This window comes from Phoenix dactylifera, chromosome 10 (genome assembly GCF_051530095.1).
Source record: "Phoenix dactylifera cultivar Ajwa chromosome 10, Ajwa_hap1_PhDact_Kaust_v1.1, whole genome shotgun sequence".
Taxonomy (NCBI): Eukaryota; Viridiplantae; Streptophyta; class Magnoliopsida; order Arecales; family Arecaceae; genus Phoenix; species Phoenix dactylifera.
The window spans coordinates 16,888,314-16,907,398 of record NC_143199.1 but is presented as its reverse complement, the minus strand read 5'-3'; the positions used below and the strand labels follow the sequence as shown (position 1 = coordinate 16,907,398).

General features: G+C 39.7%; 1 long non-coding RNA gene across 2 annotated transcripts in view; it reads left to right on the top strand.

Annotated features, from left to right (window-relative positions):
• The first annotated feature begins 5,186 nt into the window (after positions 1 to 5,186).
• LOC148702266 (uncharacterized) overlaps positions 5,187 to 19,085 on the top strand; it is a 28,211-nt gene continuing 14,312 nt past the window's right edge. For both annotated transcript variants that reach the window (XR_016396631.1, XR_016396630.1), the window contains exon 1: positions 5,187 to 8,146. This is a non-coding gene — a long non-coding RNA (uncharacterized LOC148702266). The remainder of the gene's footprint in view (positions 8,147 to 19,085) is intronic.

Sequence of the window (19,085 nt, the reverse complement as noted above, 5' to 3'; positions counted from 1 at the left end):
CCTCAAACAATTTTTGTAGATGAAGGAACTTGGCTTCTTCTTTACTTGACCCTCTTCTGATTTCGCACGAGGTAGAGGATCACTGAGGGAACACACAGTTGGAGAGGAAGCTTTGGGATTCACTCGGATGCTCTTCTTCTCTTTCTTTTGCTTTGAATGGCCCTTTTGTGCTTTTGGGAGGTTTCTCTTGAAATTTCTTTAAAATCTCTTCCCTATGTGTTCTCTCCCACTTTCTTATCTTCTCCCCTTGCTCTCCCCTTGATTTTATAGCTTTAGAGAGAGTGGGGACAAAAATCTAGCCGTTAGAGACAAAAATAGAGCCGTTGGAGTTGAGAAAAAACTAGCCGTTATGCCTCCCAGCGTGTTCGAGTCGACACGGCTAAAGTAGGAGTCGACTCGGCTGAAGTAGGAGTCGACTCGGCTGAAACAAGAGTCGACTCGTGAATAGGAGTCTGCCGGCACTGTAGCTAGGAGTCGACTCAAGCACTGTAGCGCTGAAGTTGGAGTCGACTCGAGCACTGTAGCGCTGAAAATCAACTCTCTATCTTTTTGTCTGTTCTCAGTCGGAGTCGACTCACAGAGTCTCGGAGTCGACTCGAGCACTGTTCCTTGAAACTCCAGAGTACCAGAGTCGACTCTGAACTTCAAGGAGTCGACTCGAGGACTATTCTTTTGAATCTTTCTTTGAATTTGCTCCTCCAACTTGAACCCTTTGAACTTAAAACTTAGGCCAATGAAGTATAACTTTCTTTCAACTTTTTGAGAGCTTTTGAGGTCTTCTTGTATTTTTCCAACTTGCTATGTTCCTTGCAAAACAAATTATCTTTCTTCTTGCAACACAAACATTAGTAATTATACTTCAAGGTTTTGTGATCATCAAAATCAATCTTGAACTCAATCTTTGGGTCATCAAAGTCCAAATGGCGTCCTACTCCAAAACAAGAAGAAAAGCCTACTTCTAGGCCTAAAGAAGAGAAAACTATGACCAAACAATCTAAAAAAGGTACTTCTTCTAACCAAACTCAAAGAAATCATGATATTAAATGCTTCTGATGTCAAGGCTTTGGTCATATTTCTTCTCAATGCCCAAACAAGAGAACCATTATCTTGCTAGATAATGGGGATATTGTTTCTGAAGAAGAAAATGATAAAGAGTCTATGCCACAACTTGAAGATGCTAGTGATACAGAATAGGCTGTTGTTGGTCAAGCCTTAGTTGTTCTTAGAGCCCTCCATGTTCAAGCTCAAACAGACAATGATGACCAACGACGTGAGAATATCTTTTACACTCGCTGCCATGTCAAAGAAAGAGTTTGTGGTTTGATAATTGATGGTAGAAGTTGTGTGAATGTGGCAAGCAAGCTGATGCTGGACAAGCTAGGGTTGAAGACTCAAAAGCACCCTCATCCACATCGGCTTCAATGGCTTAATGATAGTGGAGAATTAAAAGTCACAAAACAGGTATTTCTATCTTTTTCCATTGGAAGATATTCTGATGAAGTCCTATGTGATGTGGTTCCAATGCAAGCAAGTCACATATTGCTTGGAAGACCTTGGCAATTCGATAGGCATACCCTCCATGATGGTTACAAAAATAAGTACAGCTTTACTAAGAATGGCAGAAACATCACTTTGGTTCCTTTACCCCCTCATCAAGTTCTTGAAGAGCAAAATCAAATCAAGAAATCTGCAGCAACCAGTGCTAAACAAAGTAAGCATGAAAATGAGAGTTCAAAAGAAATTGTGAGTAAAGAATCTGATAAGAAAAGTGAGAAAAAGAAAGAGGAAAAAAAAGTGAATTTCTATACAAAAGAAAGAGAGATTAAGAGAGCTATGGTTTCACAGAAGCCAATGACGTTGATCTTGTACAAGGAAGTTTACCTTTCAACAACTAACCTTGACGATTCTTTTCCTAGTACTGCTATCTCTTTTACAGAAATTTTAAGATGTTTTTCCAGAGGAGATGCCACCAGGATTGCCACCAATTAGAGGCATTGAACATCAAATTGACCTAGTTTCGGGTGCCCAAATTCCAAATAGACCAGCTTATAGATGCAGCCCCGAAGAAGCAAAAGAATTGCAAAGACAAGTTGAAGAGTTAATGAACAAAGGTCATGTTAGAGAGAGCATGAGCCCATGTGTTGTTCCAGTTTTGCTAGTACCCAAGAAAGATGGAACTTGGAGGATGTGCATTGACTGCCGTACTATCAACAAAATAATGGTAAAGTATCGTTATCCTATTCCCCGTCTTGATGACATGCTTGATGAACTCTATGGTTCCACTATCTTTTCTAAAATTGATTTGAAATCTGGATATCATCAAATTCGAATGAAAGAGGGAGATGAGTGGAAAACTGCTTTTAAAACAAAACATAGACTTTATGAGTGGTTAGTTATGCCCTTTGGATTAACTAATGCACCCAGCACTTTTATGCGCTTAATGAATCATGTCTTGCGTAAGTTTATTGAAAAATTTGTGGTTGTCTACTTTGATGACATATTGATTTACAGCAAGAACTTGCATGAACACTTAGGGCAGTTAAAGGATGTTTTACTTGAGCTAAGAAAAGAGCAATTGTATGCTAACCTTAAGAAGTGTACATTTTGTTTGGACAAAGTTGTGTTTCTTAGCTTTGTTGTAAGTGCTAGAGGTATAGAAGTTGATGAAGGGAAGGTAAAGGCGATCAAAGACTGGCCTACACCAACTACGATCACCGAAGTTAGGAGCTTCCATGGCTTGGTGGGATTCTACCGAAGGTTTGTTCCAAACTTTAGCACTATAGCTGCTCCATTGGCAGAAATCATCAAGAAAAGTGTTGAATTCAAATGGGGTGAAGCACAAGAGAAAGCATTCAACACCTTGAAAGAAAAGCTAAGTTCTGCCCCTTTATTACTTTTACCAGATTTCTCTAAAACTTTTGAAATCGAATGTGATGCTTCTGGGATTGGTATAGGTGCTGTCCTAATACAAGACAAGAGACCCTTGGCTTACTTTAGTGAGAAGTTGAGCGGAGCTACCTTGAACTACTCCACCTATGACAAAGAACTCTATGCATTGGTGAGAGCATTAGAGACGTGGCAACACTACCTATGGTCAAAGGAGTTTATTATGCACACCGATCATGAATCTTTGAAGCATTTGAAGAGCCAAGGTAAGCTTAATCGAAGGCATGCTCGTTGGGTTGAGTTTATTGAGATGTTTCCATATGTTGTCCAATACAAGCAAGGTAAAAATAATATTGTTGCTGATGCTTTATCAAGAAGGTATATTCTTCTTTCTACTCTTTCAGCAAAGTTTTTGGAGTTTGAACATATCAAGGAGTTGTACCTACAAGATTCTGAGTTTTCAACAGTTTTTGAAGCTTGTGAAACAAAACCTTTTGAAAAATTTTACAAGCAAGATGGGTACTTATTCGGGAAAATAAGCTTTGCATTCCGAAGTGTTCTTTATGTAAGCTTCTTGTCAGGGAGTCTCATGAGGGAGGATTAATGGGACATTTTGGTATTTTTAAAACTCTGAAAATTTTGAAAGAACATTTCTTTTGGCCTCACATGAAAAGAGATGTTGACAGAATTTGCAACAGATGTGTCACTTGCAAAAAGGCCAAATCAAGAGTGAAACCTCATGGATTATATAAAGCTTTACCTATTCCCAGTCACCCTTGGACTGATGTTTCTATAGATTTATTTTAGGTTTACCTAGAACTAGAAAGGGAAAAGATTCAATTTTTGTTGTTGTGGACCGATTTTCTAAAATGGCACATTTTATCCCTTGTCATAAAACTGATGATGCAATTCATATTGTTGAATTGTTTTTTAGGGAAGTTGTTCGTCTTCATGGTCTTCCTAAGACAATTGTTAGTGATAGGGATGTTAAGTTCCTTAGTCATTTCTGGCGAGTTTTGTGGGGAAAGTTGGGAAAAACTTTGTTATTTTCTACTACTTGTCATCCTGAAACAGATGGTCAAACAGAGGTTGTGAATCGGACTTTAGGTACTTTGTTGCGTGCTATAATTAAAAAGAATTTGAAGACTTGGGAAGATTGCATTCCTTTTATTGAATTTGCTTATAATAGAACTGTGCATTCTTCTACTTCTTATTCACCATTTGAAGTTGTTTATGGTTTTAACCCATTAACTCCATTGGATTTACTTCCTTTACCTGTTAACAAGATTACCAGTTTAGATGGAAAGAAGAAAGCTCAAAAGGTGAAGAAAATCCATGAAGAAGCACGCCAACATATCCTTAAACGAAATGAGCAAGCTGCTGCCCATGCCAATAAAGAAAGAAAGGAAGTCATTTTTCAACTAGGAGACTTGGTTTGGGTACATTTTAGCAAAGAGAGATTCCCTAGCCAACGAAAATCAAAGCTCAATCCACGTGGGAATGGTCCTTATGAAGTACTGAAAAAGATCAATGACAATGCTTACAAGATTGATCTTAAAGGTGAGTTTGATATTAGTTCTACCTTTAATGTTTCTGATCTTTCTCCCTTTTATGCAGATCTTGGTTCGAGGACGAATCCTTTTCAAGAAGGGGGGAATGATATGATCCAGCTCAAGGACTTTGACAAGGATAAAGAAGATGCTCAAGATGATGTGGAAATTCCAATTGGGCCAAGAAACTTCAAGAAGCTGTCCAAACTTTATTAACTCAAGCCCAAGGAGAAGGTTCTAGCCCACATGAAGATTTGGACTTGAAGATGGTTAATATGTGACAAGTCCATTTCAACAATATCCAGCCCAATTAATTATTTAAACATGGAAAAAAAAAGTCTAATCCTTTCAAATTCGGACTCCTCTTTATGGTGCATTTATCATAGGCTTTTGGAAGGCTGAAGGACATTTTTTAGGCTTACAAATGAAGGATGAACCTAGTCAAAATGGTTGGGAGTTTTGCTACAACTTCCCAAGATTAATTAATTGCTGCCAAGGCTTTAAGTAGTATTAATTCCTTTCATCTTTACCAACTTTCATTTATGCTTGTCTAGTAGGTTCAATGCACCCAAGGCTTGTTTTGCCTATAAATACTTGGTGTTTTCACTTGTAATCAGGCAATTCCGAAATATAATCTTTTTGTGAGAATTTTCTCACTATTGTTCTTGTGTAGAATGATAAGTGCCAAATAATGCATAAATTAATATCTTATTCATAGCACTTATCATTATTTTAATTCACATATTTTATAAATTTAACTAAAAAAATGTATTACCTTCATCATTGCATTTTAATAAATTATCAAAGGTAATTCAAGTTTGATTTGATTATTTATTGATTAAGCATAATGTATGCAGGTCGAGTCGAGCTCAATTAGGTAAAGCCTAAACAGACGCTACATCATTTCACAATTTCACATTCTCCGGAGTCGACTCCAAGAACTCTTCTCCAAAATCCAGTGCTTTCCAAGATCACCTAAATTTCTTCCCACTCATTCCAATTCTCCTATTTTAATATTAAAAATAATACAATCCCTTCGATCATTTATCTCACATATTTCAAAATATATCATCTTTAGCCGCACGGATCCTAAAGAATTCTAGCATTAGCCTCTTCCGGTTTCGGTTCCCAGCCAAATGAAGCATGCTCTTATCCCAGCTCACAAGTCCGTTGCTTCATCCCAACCCACGACGGATTCCTTCCACGTCGCGTCCACGGACCAAGCTCCCCTATTCCGGATCAACCTCATCCGCAAGCCATCCCGCGATGCATATCTCTTCATCTCAACTAAACTCCCAGCTCCCGAATCTAACCTTCCATTATCCACGGAACAGAGCAAAGTCCAGCTCTTCTCCTCCACATTCCGGATTAGATCACGATCTCCCAGCATTCCGAATCACCTCCCCTGTTCCGCGTCCAAGCCAGGCATTCCATCCGCGTGTCTTCTCTCCCGTCCGCGATTCAAGGACGATCTCCCAGCCATTTCCTTCTTTCCATGAGCCAATCCATATCTTTTCCAACTCATCCCGTTGAGATCTTCTTCAGCCCAGATTAGCTCCAATTCCAGTGGTCTGCAAGGTGTCCACGAGTCCCAACTTCTTCCCGTTTGCGTTCGGATAGGCCATCCTTTTCTTCCGGCTTTGATTCTCCCAGATTGCCTACTCCAGATCGAACCCAGCCTTCATCCCGTCCGCAATGAACTCCCGTCATCCACAGGATAAGGCCCAGGTGTTCATTCCGGATCAGCCCCTGCATCCCAACCTCAAAACAGAGTTCATCTCCCCTGCTTCCATGATTCCTCCCAACTTATCCTCCCAACCGAATCCTCAAGTTCTTTTCTCAGGCGGGATAAGCCTTCCGAAACGCCCAGATCTCATCCCGTTTGGAACGGAGTCCCATCGTCCATGGATAAAGCCCAGGAATCCAACTCCTTCCGCATCCAAAGAACAACCATCCGAGATCTTCTCAAAAGCCTACAGCCGCATCCCAAAGCCTCATCTCTTCTCAGCCGTGGGCTTCATCCAAACATCCCCTGATTCAAGTGTCTTCATCTCCAAAGCTTCCGGAACAACTCCTCCCATGATGCTTGCCAAGCAAACAAAGATCCATCTTTATCCAAGCAACCTCACACAACCCATCTCCCAACCGGATCCCCAACTTCTTCGCAGCACCCCAACTCTTCCGGATTTCTTCCTAGTTTGTAGCTTTATCCTCTGTTTCGGAACAGAGAATCAGCCATCCAGCCGAGATCTTCTCCGCATATTCCCATAGTTGCAGCTTGCTCCCAACCATTCCGTGAGATTTTCCCTAACGTCAGGACCACATCTTCTTCCGCGTCCAAAGATTTCTTCCTCGCTGAATTCCCATGCTTCCGCGATGCACCCCACGCGTTCCTCATCAACATCCTCATCCAAGATCAGCTCCCACATCCTTATCCACAATATACCCACCGCATCTTTCATCCTAATCCTGCACTCGGAACAGGGGAGGAGCGAGGGGGAGTTGCAGCCTATAAAAGGCCCAGCGTGAACCGAGAAGATTATTCCTTCTTCCCCACTGGGGGGCATTCCCTCTTCCCCCACCGGGGGCTGCTCCCATCATCACTTCTCAGAGGCGGAATCCCACATAGTTCACCAGGAGAAGAAGAAGCTTGGGTTCACAGGCCGAATCCCATAGAGCCAGGAGAGAGAAACCTTTTGGGTATTTTGGGAATATTTCCCAAAGGAAGAAATAAAGAAGGAAGGATCCGCTGCTGCTTTGCTGCTGCCGCCGTCCACCACTGCATGGAAGCCTGAGCTCTTCTCCAGGGCTGGATGCAGCCCTAACAAAGGGACACGGGTTTTATATTTTATTTTATATTCTTGGGGTTGTATGAACTTATTATTTTTAATGGATATCTTCTTTTGAATCATATTTAATTTCTGTGATTTTAAGTATGATGTTCGTACAACTGTTCTTCATGATCACTAAGTAAATATAAGATAGTCCATGCTTAGGAAAGATGCGATGTGCTGCCACCTTAGATTAGGGTAGACATTTCATGCCTACTGAAGATGGATAATACCCAAATTACTTTTGTGAATTTTTATTTAAATGCTTATTAGGCTTGTAGCCAATTTGCATGTTAATCCAAGAACGAAATAAAATATAAATAACCCTTGTTCCGATGTTAGTGGTGAATTCCTTGCCCTAGATTCCCTTAAACTGATATCCCTTTAATTGCATTTTCTTTTATTAAATTGCTTAGTTTAATAGACTTCACAAATTCATCCTTTTAAATATTTTTATTTTTAAGAAAACAACTATACCCCAATCCCTGTGGATCGATACCCGTAATCACTATCCTACTAGATACGTGCTATTGCGTGGTCTTTAAAGTTGACTATCAATTTTTGGCGCCGTTGCCGGGGATTGTTAGCATAGTTATTTTTCTCTTCATAAAAAAAAAAAATTCAAATAATAATAATAATAATAAAAATAATAATAATAAATAAATATATATATATATATATCGAAAATAAAATAAAAATATTTTCTATTTTTGTTACTTTAATTATCCTCTTTCTTCTTTCTTACTAATTCTTGATTTTTATTTTGGTATTATTTGATCAGGAATCGAAGAGAAAATCTGGGGCGATCAAAAAAAGGAACTATTGGAAAAGGAATACGGTAAAGGTTTGCTTTGAAAATTGCTGGGGAAATTCCCTTTGGTAACCTCTAAACCTTTCTTATTTAAATTAATTTTCTTTTGTGGTGATTGTTTGATTTTAATTTCAGCAAAAGTGTGAATGCATGCTTGATACACATACACCAATTAATCCGCACATAGTAAGGGCAATCACCCCAACAAGATAAGAACTGGATTTCATCACCAGATTCTTGCCCAAATTAGGTGAATCAATTCTCACATAACCATCACTTTAATTAAAATCAATTAGACATTGGCCCCTAGGAACATTCGAGCTCAATAGGACGAAGATCACCGAAAGTTGCACCAATTTCGCTCTGTGGCTCAGTTGATGTCTAGGCAAGCTTTGTCCCAAAGGAGACAGTTCATCTGTTCGAGGCAAGTGGTTTTTAAGTGGGACCTTTGCAATGCATCGTGACCCCCCCACTTACTTGGGAGCATACCTGGTCAACTCAATTCATTAGACCGGATTGGAGGCTTAGGTGCCCTCTTCAAACCAGTTAGGAGCTGTCTAGTGATTTTAGGGCAAATACAAGGATTTGATGTGTTTTTCTTTTAGTGCATGCTTGACTATACGTGACTGATCCGAAAAGTATTGGTGCATGCTAGGTTGTCTTCCAAATCTCCTGAACTATTACCTTGAAATAAAACGGACCGTTAGGAATATTCGAGCTAAGATCAGAACATTAGAATCAACTATACCCGGTATGATTTGATAATGATGCGCTCTGTCTGGCTGAAGACGTTAAACTTAGCGCTTGTTGGGAGGCAACCCAATTTTCGTAGGTTATTTTTGCATTAACAGGATCCCTCATATTACTGATGCAATTACGGTAAAATGCTTCTATCCTCCATTTGCATCATATTTTCGTCCAAACAAAAATAAAAAAAAAATAATATTATTAAAAAAATAATAAAAAAAATAATAATTAAAAAAAACATTGAGGACAATGGCTGATCTAGGTTGGGGGGTATAGGATTCAAATTTTTGAATATATTTTTTACATTTTCATATTTTTAAATAAGTTTATCTCAAAAAAAACAAAAAAAAACTAATTTCTATGCTTTAGTGCTGAAATGATAAACATACAAAGTATATAAAATCTAAAAAAGCCCAATAACTAGTCAGGAGTAAGTCAATTTGAGTTCTTTTCATTAAAAGTCCTTTTAGTGAGTTGTAAGATAATTTTTACTTTGGAATTTCACAACACACATGGCCTACACTTCTAAGGGTTAGGTTCAATATTATCTTGTTAAGTCTGGTAGTAACCTTGGGTCCTGATGAATCATACCTATCTAATTCACTATTATCCCATATTTATTAAAAAAAAAGAGAAGAAAAAAAAGAAAAAAAGAGAAGTGAATTCAGTCAGGTATATCGAAAAGGGCTACCTATTGTCAAAGGTCAGCGGGCTTGCAATGATGAACCCGAGCATAGGTCCGTAGGGGAGTCTTGATGCCCAACACCTTATGCCATCTGGTGTGGGAGTTGTTGACTGAATGCTCGCTACACGGAGGAATCATTACAAGAGTAAAAGTACATAATTTATTTATAAATCTTAAAAAAAAATAGAGAAAGAGAAAATAATATTGACCTTGAAAAAGACGATAGTGTGAAAGCCGTCGTTGTAAAAAATTCGAGTAAACTGAAATATTACAGATAAAGCCCATGAGGTATTAAAGTAAACATCCACAACTCTCGAAATCCTACAAGATAAGATGATTTTGAATCAGTGATTAGGTCTTATCTGACCAATTCTTGGAAATTACTAGCTTTAGCAGTATTTTGGAGGATCTAAAATCTTAGCTTGTGTATGGCCCAGATATCACGGAGCACCCAAGTATAAATAAGTCTTACAACTCTCTAACAGAAACTTAATGACTTCAACTTAAGTTGCATATTGACCTAGGATTTGGGCTGACTTAGTAATTAAAACTTTGTGTACTTTTGAAATTCTTGGCACTTATGCATTTGAAATTAGATTTTATAAAATAATAAAATAAATTCTTTAGACAGCAGTTTGTGGGTATCTGCGCCGGAAACCCTCACGAGACAAAACTCGTCCACTAGGGCCACCTAGGGGTTTAAAGCCTTATTGCATACGGTAAATGCAATCGCGATTCCTGTAAAAGTGAGTTAGTTTTTTTTATTTTGCTCGAGGACTAGCAAAATGTAGGTTGGGAAGTGTGATAAGTGCCAAATAATGCATAAATTAATATCTTATTCATAGCACTTATCATTATTTTAATTCACATATTTTATAAATTTAACTAAAAAAATGTATTACCTTCATCATTGCATTTTAATAAATTATTGTTGGACATACTCGGCCGCTGTGCGGGCCATACCTGCGGGGTCCCTGAGCAGCACAGGGAGGGTCACTGTCAGCATGTCCTGCCGCCTGCCAACGGCGATGGCCTGGTTAGTAGGTGGGTTATACCTGAGGGGTCCCTGAACCCATGGCAAGGCCAGGTCGGAGTCCGGGTTGGGCGAGGCCTTGGTCGGAGTCGACTCGTGGCGCTGCCTTTGGTGGGGTTTAAGGAAATAGAGTTGCGCCTTCACTAATACCGGTCGGTTTTGGTGTAATGGTAGCGCTTGATCCTGACAACTAGTATCAGAGCCAGAGGTCTCGAGTTCGAAACCCAGGCATCACGTTGGGGGGGGGGAATGTTGGACATACTCGGCCGCTGTGCGGGCCATACCTGCGGGGTCCCTGAGCAGCACAGGGAGGGTCACTGTCAGCATGTCCTGCCGCCTGCCAACGGCGATGGCCTGGTTAGTAGGTGGGTTATACCTGAGGGGTCCCTGAACCCATGGCGAGGCCAGGTCGGAGTCCGGGGTTGGGCGAGGCCTTGGTCGGAGTCGACTCGTGGCGCTGCCTTTGGTGGGGTTTAAGGAAATAGAGTTGCGCCTTCACTAATACCGGTCAGTTTTGGTGTAATGGTAGCGCTTGATCCTGACAACAAACTTGTTACCCAGAGATGGTCACCCAAGAGGGGGGTGAATTGGGTGTTTTAAAAACTTTTGACTAATTAAAAATAAAACACACGAATATATGCACTAAAGTAAAGAAGGAGGAATGAGAAAGGTCAATCGCAAACACAAGGTTTTATAGTGGTTCGGAGCTTCCACTGCTCCTACATCCACTCCCCAAATCACCTTTGGGAATTTCCACTATAATCCACGATTACAGTACGGTAGTTTTGCGAGTTCACTACCCAACTCGTTGTTTTACACCGGGCTCACAACAAACCCTAAAACCCCCAATTTCACTTAGGCTTGGGACGCCTTTCCCTTGTTCCAAGTCCCTTGACTGGAACAAGCACCACAACGAAAGAGTTTACAAAAGAAAGGAAAAGCTCTAAAAAGCAAATATTGCAATTATGAACAATAGAACCCGGAAGAATCCTTTTGCCGTTGGAAGCGTGGGAGATATTGATTCTTCCGATGTGGAGCGCGTAGGATTGAGTGTGAGCTTTGAATCCCAAGCGCACGAGAGTGATTGAGCTTGAAATCACTTGGGAAGCTTGAAAACACTTGATTTCTTCACTTGAATGCACTCACTCCCTTAAACTTTTCTTTCTTACTTCTCTCTTGAATGATCTAGCTTTGGGTTGGTGAAGAGTTGTTGAGAAGCACTTGAGAGGTCCCCTTTATAGCCCAAAAAGCAAATATAGCCGTTAGAGACAAAGAAAGAAGGATTTGAAATTCAAACCAAACCTGAAAAGCTGTCAGTCGCGTCCCAGTCGCTCCGGGGACGTCTCCGCTTCAACGGGAGACGTCTCGGCTACAAGATTATACTTTTTCCGTTGTCTGGGGTCGACTCGGCACTTTCAGGGGACGTCTCGGCTTGTTTGCACTTTTTGAATGGGGACGACTCCGCTGATCTGGGGACGACTCCGCTTCTTTATCTCCGAAGAACATGTCCTCTGGTATTTCCTGAGAGAGTCGACTCCGCTCCTTCAGGGGACGTTTCGGGTTGTCTGCACTTTATGCATGGGGACGACTCCGCTGTCTCAGGGACGACTCCGCTTCCTTATCACCCAAAAAACCATTCTCTGAAAAACCCTGAGAGAGCCGTCTCCGCTATCTTGGGGACGACTCGGGAAGTCTCCTTTTTACTTGCGGGGACGACTCGGCTTACTGTGGGGACGTCTCGCGCATATCTCTTGAAAACTGCCTTTCTGCCGCCACTGAGAGAGTCGACTCCGCTACTGAGAGAGTCGACTCCGCTAACGCGGGGACGACTCGGCAGGTGTCGGGGACGTCTCCAAGTGTGCCGGTTCTTCCTGTTTGTGCCAGAGACGTCTCTGAAACTATCCGGAGACGTCTCGGCTGTCCCTGATCTATTTTCTTTAACTCAAAATATTCTTCAATAAATTCATAAAAATTATGGGAACTTGCCTAGACATTTCTTAACAATATTCTTAATAAGACACATGAATTCCTCAATTAAATTGTTAAGATATAATGGAATTTTACTCTAGTGTTTTGTATTCATCAAAATCTATTAGGGGGTCAACAATCTCCCCCTTTTTGATGATGACAAAACACTGAGTATATGCAAAATTTGAGATTTAAACATATACACAGTATTTGATCAGATGTACAAGTATAATGTTTTGATTAGAACTAGATACAATGTGCATCACTCAAAGTATTCAATTTTCAGTTCTTTCCTTGTGCATAAGATTGATCTTTATAGTTCTTAAATGATTTTAGCATATCAACTGAATTTGAATCAAGTTAAAATGAAGTATTGATGCTGAGGATAATTGAAAGCTAGATTCTTTTTGACTCCCCCTTTCTTTTCCAGAAGGGCAATTATCTTAAGGTCAATATTTTTCAATTTTATCTTTTCTAAATCAACTTTGGAGTATGATTATAAATTTTGCATTCCATATTCAATATCCATATATATAACTGCTCCCCCCTTTCACTATCTCTACATTCAATATCTACTCCCCCTTTTTGTCATCAACAATGAAGGGGACAAATTATCTCTATATTCAATATATTCAGTGTTCATTTTACTCCCCCTTTGATGTTCAGGTTGTGCTCCCCCTGTTTCATATGCTTTGATACGTTGTGCCAAATCTGAATACTTAATGTATGTTATGAGATTCTTATGACACATCAAGAGGCACATTCACATTCATAGAAACACATACATAGAGTTGGCAATGTACACAGTTTTCAAAAGGGATTGTATTCATGTATCATTGTGAACCTTTGAAGTCAGTACATAGTCAAAAAGAAGAAATCATTACAAGTATTGATTTCTAATACAAAAGTGTTTCAAAAATAGCCTAGGATTTACAAAAAGAAGATCCTACAAGATATCCATCATCGGCGACGTTGCTCATGGGCCCTACCAGCTGTATTTTGTTCATAAACCTTACAAGCTGCATCTATGAATGTGTTGATGGAATCCATGAGGGTCTTAAATTGATCTCCCTGTGACTTGTGGAAACCTGCCACAAGTGCCTCAAACTCTATAGTTGCCATTTCAATTCTTCCTCTGAGTTGGGCAACTAAGGTGCTCACATTGCCATCTGGTTTTGTTAGCTCTTTAAGACTCTTGGAAATGCTCTTCAAGCTGTCCTTGAGCTCTAATGATCTGATGGTTTGGGTGGCACCCACACCAATTATTTCTTGTGTTGTAGCTTCAATTTGACTTCTAATATCCTTCATCTCTTGTAGAAGCCCTTCATGTGAAGCTCTGATGGGGGCCAACTCTGTGGAGATCATGGATCTCATCTCCTCCCTCATCTGCTGGCAAATGGCAGATGCTAAGGTGCGCATCTGATCCTCTGACAGAAAGGAGGGCCCACTAACTGGAGGAGGTGGTGGCATGGATGTGGAAGGTCCAGCTGAGCTGGAGGGAATATCAGGGATATCCATGTGGCTAGGTGGAGGAGAGTGATGGTCAGACTCATGATGTGGGATCTCAGGCTCTAGGATTTGGGTTTTTCTCTTTGGTACCTTGACCCACGATCCATCTATCTTATGAAATTCCATTCTTCTCATTGTGCCCTCATTGTAATAGTCGGTGTTTCTCAAGGGCTTTGCAGGTTCATTTGTTGGAATGGGAACCTTGAAGTGTTTAAAGATTAAGGTAAAGATCATGCCATAGGGTATACTAAACCTAGAATACCTATGACATAGGGCAATGTAATTTAGCATGAGTCTAGGGAGGTTTAGAGGGATCCCTAGTAGGATGTGGTGCATTATAACTAAGTCTCGCTCCGAAACAAAATCAAAGCGACCGGTTTTAGGAAATAGGACCCGGTTGACAATACTTAAGAGAAGTCTCATCTCTGCATTTAGGTCCTGGGAATTGACAGAGGGCCGCAGTCCTCTCTTCCTAAAAGTAAATTTAGGGCTGACTCCCTTTGGGGATGTGAGGTTGGAGCCTCACCGTCCCTAGGAATTTGTAAGACAGTGGATAGAACATCTTCATTGACTTCTACTAATGTCCCCCGGACATATGCAGTGTACCCTTGGTCCCCTAAGGCCATATTGCTAAAAAGTTTTCTAACTAGGCCGGGGTAGGTCAAGGTATTTAGGGTACAAAGGTGCTCCCACCCTTGGGCTCGGAGTCTCTTTCCAATAGAGAACCCCTCATGATCTAAAAATGAGAAATCCATGTACCTTCCGGTCGTGACTGTGCGATTTGCACAGGAAATAGTCGTGGTTGGCGGAGCAACCGGAGGAGACGGCGCGGAGGGTTCTTCCCGCCGATCCTCACCGTCGGCCGCTACCCTAGGTCGCCTTCCACGGGTCGTCCTAGCCTTCTTTGGTGCCATGGATGCTAGGGTTTGTGATGTAGAGCAAACGGAGGCTAGGGTTTGAGGTGGAGAGCAAATGGAGGCTAGGGTTTTTCGTTTTGGTTGGGGATGAAGGAGGAAGCTCGGGTCGGCTCGAGCGATTTCGACCTCTTTAAAAAGCCCTCATTCGGTCCCCGAGACGTCTCCGCGACTAAGGCGAGACGTCTCCCCTGGGGGGGACGTCTCTGCGATTTGCCAGAGACGTCTCCGGCACTGAAAAATTTCAGATTGTATTCTATCTTCTCCCAATTTCTGTTTAATCATCCTAATCAACATGATCTCTTTTGATAAACTTAGAGTGAATTTGTTTGTTATCCTCCCCCTTAATGATACATCCTATAATAATTTGATAATGATTTTTGAATTATTAATATTGAAATGAGGAATGTTTGACCAAATTTCGAATACCTATGAAATAGGCTCTGAAAATATCTCCATGAAGAGTCCAAGGGAGGGTAACCATCCTCCGGAAAGTCAAACAGTTCGTCATTTAGCTTACATGAATTCATGTTTTCACTTATGTTTACCTTGAGGTTGATTACTAGTTTGCGCAGCAAACAATGCAATACAAGTTCAATTCATTTGCTAGGATCATACAAGCTCAAAGCATTCCTTAAGACGTTGAATCTATCTTTACAAAGGGGCTTTGTAAAGATATCAGCCAATTGATTTTCAGTGCATACATATTCAATCATCACATCATTTTTCAGCACATGATCCCTAATAAAATGATGCCTAATCTCTATATGCTTTGACTTAGAGTGTTGAACAGGATTTTTTGTTAAATTGATTGCACTTGTATTATCACACTTAATTGGTATATTATCCATTTTGATACCGAAGTCTTCAAGTTGTTGCTTAATCCAAAGAACTTGGGCACAACAGCTTCCAGCTGCAATGTACTCAGCCTCAGTTGCGGACAAGGCAACTGAATTTTGTTTCTTGCTAAACCAAGAAACCAAATTAGCACCCAAGAATTGACATGTGCCACTTGTGCTTTTTCTGTCGAGTTTGCACCTGGCAAAATCAGCATCGGAATAAGCAATTAAATTTATGTCAGATTGTTTAGAATACCATAAGCCTACATTAGATGTCTCTACTAGATATCTAAAAATTCTCTTAACAGCTTGCAAGTGTGATTCCTTGGACATGCTTGGTATCTAGCACACATACAAACACTAAATAATATATCTGGTCTACTAGCAGTAAGGTAAAGTAAAGAGCCTATCATACCTCTGTATAATTTGCAGTCTATACTTTTACCTTTTTCATCTTTGTCAAGCTTGCAACTTGAGCCCATGGGTGTGCTGATTTCTTTTGCATCCTTCATCTTGAATTTCTCCAACATTTCTTTGATATACTTGGTCTGACTGATGAAGATGCCTTCCTCTGATTGTTTTATTTGCAGCCCAAGGAAGAAGTTGAGCTCACCCATCATGCTCATTTCAAATTCTCCCTGCATAAGCTTGGCAAACTCTTGACAAAGACTATCATTAGTAGCACCAAAAATTATATCATCCACATAAATTTGTACAAGCAATAAGTCATTTCCTTTTCTTTTAATAAAGAGGGTTTTGTCTACATTTCCTCTCTTAAATTTGTTCTCAATTAGGAAATTACTTAATCTTTCATACCATGCCCTAGGAGCTTGCTTAAGTCCATACAATGCTTTATGCAATTTATACACATAATCTGGATGTAAGTGATTTTCAAAACCTGGAGGTTGTCCTACATAAACTTCCTCCATTATATAGCCATTTAAGAATGCACTTTTTACATCCATTTGATAGAGTTTAAAATCCATGAAGCATGCATATGCTAAAAGCAGTCTAATAGCCTCTAACCTAGCAACAGGAGCAAAAGTTTCATCAAAATCTATTCCTTCCTCCTGATTATATCCTTTGGCCACTAACCTAGCTTTGTTTCTTATTACTATTCTATCTTCATCTAGTTTATTTCTATACACCCACTTGGTGCCTATAATTGAAACATTAGGGGGTCTTTTCATTAGAGTCCAAACTTCATTTCTTTCGAATTGGTTTAATTCCTCTTGCATAGCATTCATCCAATTATCATCTTTTTCAGCTTCTTCTAGTGATTTAGGCTCTATTTGCGAAACGAAGGCAAGATAATTACTAGTGTTTCTTAAAGAGGATCTAGTTCTTATACCTTGTGAAGGATCACCAAGGATTAGATCCTTTGGATGACCATGTGCATACCTCCATTCTTTAGGAAGATCTTGATTTCTTGATGGAGGTTGATCTTCTTCATCTCGCTGATTTGTATCTTCTTTGATCTCATCCTCATGTTGTTTGTCTTGAGTGGAGAGTTCCTTCATTTGGTCTTCAAGTATACCTACATCACCATCTTCTTCTTTTCTAGAAGAATCTCCATTAGTTTCATCAAAAACAACATGAATGGATTCTTCAACAACGAGAGTTCTCTTGTTGAAGACCCTGTATGCTCTACTAGATGAGGAGTAACCTAAGAAGATCCCCTCATCTGATTTAGCACTAAATTTACTTAGATTGTCCTTTCCATTGTTCAAAATAAAGCATCGACAACCGAAAACATGAAAATAATGTATATTAGGTTTCTTACTTTTTATCAACTCATAAGGTGTTTTCTTTAAGATGGATCTAACTAAAGCACGATTTAAGATATAACATGAAGTATTTATTGCTTCAGCCCAAAAATACTTTGGTAGATCCGATTCGCACAACATGGTACGAGCCATATCTGCTAGTGTGCGATTCTTCCTTTCTACCACCCCATTTTGTTGGGGTGTCCTAGGTGCCGAGAAGTTGTGATTGATACCATTTTCTTCACAAAATTTTTCAAAATACTGATTTTCAAACTCGGTACCATGATCACTCCTAATTGCTTTTAGTTTAAGATTGAGTTCATTTGAAACCCTATTATGAAACTTGATAAAAGCGGGAAAGGACTCATCTTTGTGTGCAAGAAATGAAACCCATGTAAAACGTGAAAAATCATCAACAATTACAAGACCAAATTTCTTACCCCCTAGACTAGCAGTTCTAGTGGGTCCAAACAAATCCATGTGAATTAGTTCTAAGGATTTTGATGTTGAAACTATGTTCTTAGACTTGAAAGAACTTCTTGTTTGTTTCCCTAATTGACATGCAGCACAAATTTTATTCTTTTCAAAGTCTATTTTTGGTAGTCCTTTGACTAGATCCTTTGTAATTAATTTTGAGATTAAATCCATGCTAGTATGCCCTAACCTACGATGCCATAACCAACTAGTCTCATTGACTTTGGGATTCATGGCTACAAGACATTGGCCATCCTTCATGGTGAGATCATCAAGATCTACCATGTAAACATTTCCATGCTTATGTCCTGTGAGTATGATCTCATTGTCAAATGGACTACTAATTATGCATAGTGATGATTCAAATGATACTTTAAAGCCCTTGTCACAAAATTGACTTATACTTAACAAATTATGTTTTAGTCCATTAACTAACAATACATTGTCAATAAATGAGGAGGGTGATATGGAGATTTTACCAACACCAATAATTCGGCCTTTAGCATTGTCTCCAAATGTGACTACTCCTCCTTCTTTTGATTCCAAGGTGACGAAGAGACTCTTGTCACCGGTCATATGCCTTGAGCAACCACTATCAAGATACCACATTCTCTTTTTATTTCCGGCTGCAAGGCATACCTGCAAAATGATCATGTGAAGCTCTTAGGTACCCAAGTTTTCTTGGGTCCTTCGTGGTTAGTGTAGTTGGTTCCCTTAGGCACCCATACTTTAGTTATGCTTTTAGCTTTTACAAATGTATTCTTGTTAGTTTGGATTTTTCTTTGAATACAAGAGTAGGCTTTATGTCCATTCTTTCCACAAAGAAAGCATGTTGGTTTTTCAGTTTTTACGTCTTTTGCTTTTACAAAGAAATTCTTTAGATACTTTTGTTGCTCATTAGTTTTATATCCTAATCCGGCTTTATTAAAAACAGCTCTTTGATTTGAAAGAATAAGATTTAATTTTTCAGAGCTTTGTGTAAATTTTTCAACAATTGGTTTGTATTTATGTACCTCATTCTTAAGATTCAAATTTTCTTTGACTAGTTCTTCCTTATCCTTTTTAAGAGATT